Raw genomic sequence first — 4,111 nt, 5'->3', positions numbered from 1 at the left:
TCTTTATTTTGGCAGTTTTTCTCCACCATCTGCAGATTTTACAAACTCGTATCCAAAATGTGCTTTGCGGTCTCATTAGAGCCTAGAGGAATGCCATGTGGGCGCTGTAACTAGTACAAGGATTAGTTTAAAATGGGCAAGAAGTGATAACCTTCGCTCTGATCAATCTTTGCCGATAAGTAGAAGCGGCCTCTTCAGAACCCGTTGATCGAGTAGTTTATCCTGCTCGTGCTCCCGTTGAGTGAAGCCCATAGCTCGCAAAGTCCCCCAGCTTGTATTTGCAGTGTGGGTTTTTCATGCCATTCTGTTTAAAGTCCTGATTTAGAAGTCACATCTGATGGCGAAATACCCACGAGAACAGGTTCAAAGCTGCAAGTAATGTGATGGTCCAGCTCACCATGTGCAACAACCTCCACGATGTGCAAATTATCAAGAGAATCATCCTATTAAAGGCAAATCTTTCAAGCTAATTCCTGCTGCAACTCCTACGTTTAGATGGTCAAATGGTAATGCTCTTAAAGCAACTCCTAGAATTAGATATAGAAGCCACTTCCAGCAAATTATTCCATGGGCCTGACTGAGATGATGTAGTATTCAGCTCAGATTCTGCTTATGTTTATGAACTGAACACAAACTTGTTCAAAACTGTCTGTTACTAGTTTAAAGTGAATTGACACACGAGGATCATATTTGACAAACTCAAATGCGTCAAGACATAAAATCCACTGCTCCAACCTGATGAGACAGGTGACGCCCATCTGGCTGACATTCCTTCATCGATTGGATTAGGGACTCTTTATTTTGGTAGTTTTTCGGCACCATCTGCAGATTTTACAAACTCGTATCGAAAACGGGGTTTTGCGGTCTCATTAGAGAGATGTCAAGTGAGCGCCTTAACTAGTACAAGGATCGGTTAACAAAAGGCGAGAAGTAATAGCCTTCGCTTTGATCAATCTTTGCCGGTTTTTCAGGCCATTCTGTTTAAAATCCTGATTTAGAAGGCATATCTGCTGGCGCAATACCCGCAAGAACAGACTGAAAGCTACAAGCAATATGATGGTCCAACTCACCGTATACTCATCAGTGCAACAGCCTCCACCATATCCAAACTAGGAAAAAACTGAGAATTAAATCATCCTATTAAAAGAAAATCTTTCAAGCCAATTCTTGCCGCAACTCCTACTTTTAGATGGTCAGACGGTAATGCTCTTAAGCAACTCCTAGAATTACATACAGAAGCCACTTCCAGCAAGTTATTCTACGGACCTGACCGAGATGATGTAGTATTAAGTTGACTGGATATGCACAAGCTGGCCGTATCTCCATCCGAGCTTTTGTATAAATAGACACTTCGGCTTGTCGCTGAACACAAAACCACAGCCTTTTCAATACTTGAATCCACATTCCAGGCTAGACCACCTATGGCTTTCATTCACGTCCTCTGCCTAATTGCTCTGTTTTCCAGTGTCAAGGTCTCTCCTGCCATTGGCCAGTCATCTCCCAATCAATCAAAGAGCAGTGACTTGAAAACCTACATTGTTCACCTCACTCCCCCTGACGGCCATCACCTTTCTGAATTGAAGGATCTCGAATCCTGGTATTACTCATATTTGCCTGCAAATTCTACAGCCTCGGAGAACCAGACGCGACTGCTTTACTCCTATCGAAATGTGATGACCGGCTTTGCAGCAAGGTTGACTCCTAATGAAGTCACCGCAATGCAGGAGAAGCCTGGATTTGTGGCGGCTCAACCGGAGCAAATATATAGGCTCCAGACAACGCACAGCCCCCAGTTCTTGGGCTTACCACTACGTCGGGGATTTCCAATGGTTCGACTATGGGCAAGGGAATAATCATCGGCATTATGGATGCGGGTGTGACACCAGACCACCCTTCATTCAGTGGAGATGGAATGCCGCCTCCGCCGGCCAAATGGAAAGGGAGGTGCGACTTCAAGCCTTCCCAATGTAATAACAAATTGATAGGTGCAAGGGCCTTCGACGCTTCGGCTAAGAAAAGTGTGACCATGCCACCGATCGACGATGTCGGACATGGCACTCACACAGCCAGCACTGCAGCTGGCAATTCTGTGCAGGGAGCCAATGCACTTGGGATGGCCGAAGGCACGGCAGGTGGCATGGCTCCTTATGCTCATCTGGCGATGTATAAAGTGTGCTTTGGAATTCTTTGTTCTCTGGGCGACATACTTGCTGGACTTGATGCTGCCCTCGCCGACGGCGTTGATGTAATCTCGATGTCGCTCGGCGGTCCCTCCACTCCATTTTATATGGATGGCATCGCGGTAGCTGCTTTTGCAGCAATTCAGAGAGGGATCTTTGTGAGCTGCTCTGCTGGGAATTCCGGCCCTGCCTCGGGCACACTATCTAACGTGGCTCCGTGGATTCTCACTGTCGGGGCGAGCACCATCGATAGGAACATTGTCTCCATTGTAAAGCTCGGGAATGGAGCGCAATATGAAGGTGAGACATTATACCAACCCTCCTTCACTTCAACTTTACTGCCTCTTGAGTATCCCGGAATCGACGGTACAGAAGAGTCCATATACTGCATCCCGGGATATTTAAAAAGCAGTCAAGTGAAGGGGAAGGTTGTCTTGTGCGAACAAGGGCTGGTAAGCGGATTTTCCAAAGCGGAAGAGGTGAAAAGAGCCGGTGGGGCTGCTATGATTATGATGAACCAAGAAATTAATGGATTCAGTACCTTGGCAGATGCTTATGTCCTCCCCGCGTCTCATGTCAGCTACTTCGCCGGTAAGAAAATCAAAGCCTACATCAATGTGACTAAAAATCCTACTGCTGCCATCCTGTTCAGAGGAACCGTGCTTGGAAATCCGACAGCTCCCGCGCTTACTTCTTTCTCTTCGAGAGGCCCGAACTTGGTTAGCTTGGGAATTCTGAAGCCAGACATTATTGGTCCTGGTGTGAACATATTAGCAGCTTGGCCGTTTCCCATCAGAAATGACACAAAAGCTAAGTATTCCTTCGACATAATTTCTGGCACTTCCATGTCTTGCCCTCACCTCAGCGGCATGGTAGCTTTGATAAAGAGCGTTCATCTGGACTGGTCTCCAGCAGCGATCAAATCGGCTATCATGACTTCGGCTAAGCAGCTGAACATCAAGCAAAACCCAATCCTGGACGAAAGGCTTCAACCTGCAGATGTCTTTGCCATCGGAGCAGGCTATGTCGATCCTGTAAAGGCCATTGACCCTGGATTCATTTACAACATTCAGCCCGATGACTACATCCCTTATCTCTGCGGTCTGGGATACACTGACAAGCAGGTGGGCACAATTGCTCACAAAAAAGTCAAATGCTCGGGAGTATCTAGCATTCCTGAGGGAGAGCTGAACTACCCCTCATTTTCGGTCAACCTCGGACCTCCGCAGACATTTACCAGGACCGTGACTAATGTCGGAACAGACTATTCGACTTATGCTGTCACGGTCGTTCCCCCACCAGGCGTGCATGTCACCGTGAAGCCTGACAAACTCAACTTCTCAAAATTGAAACAGAAGGCAACATATTCAATCACACTCAGCCGTGCCAATTCCACTCACGAGGTCACCAAGTTCACCGAAGGATATTTGGGTGGGATTCCAAGATGTACTTTGTTAGGAGTCCGATTTCGGTTAAGTTCAATTAAGAATCAGTTGTGAGCAGAAATGAAGCGATAACATTAGCTCGCTGGCCTGTACTTTCATCTTACCACGATCCCATGATGAGCCAAAAAGCATAGATATTGTTATGTAATTTCCCTTTGTCTGCGTGAAATTAATGGAAATGCTTCTAGTATACTTTTCTTCTCAGGAGTTTTTCTATCCTCATGAAACTGCTCAATTTGGGCAGCAAAAGTATTCTCTACGTCAAATGAAACCGTTGATTTATTAGTCCTGATCAAGTGAACAGCCTCTGTTTGAACAGAGGAGATAAAACAGGGGAATGAAAATGAGTGTGGGAAATGAGTGAGATTTTGAAAAAATTTGCGATTACTTGGGTTGATGAAAAACCTATCTTTTGTCCTGTATAATTGCTAACAGAGCAAACGTTGGGCGAAAGGAAGATTTGATAAATGTAGACTCTGTAGAAGA

At 45.8% G+C, this 4,111-nt stretch overlaps 1 pseudogene; it reads left to right on the top strand.

Moving 5' to 3' along the window:
• The first annotated feature begins 1,421 nt into the window (after window positions 1-1,421).
• Window positions 1,422-3,773, top strand: LOC115750058 (annotated as a pseudogene).
• Window positions 3,774-4,111: the final 338 nt, after the last annotated feature.

This window comes from Rhodamnia argentea, chromosome 4 (genome assembly GCF_020921035.1).
Source record: "Rhodamnia argentea isolate NSW1041297 chromosome 4, ASM2092103v1, whole genome shotgun sequence".
NCBI lineage: Eukaryota > Viridiplantae > Streptophyta > Magnoliopsida > Myrtales > Myrtaceae > Rhodamnia > Rhodamnia argentea.
This window is presented reverse-complemented; position numbering and strand designations above follow the sequence as displayed.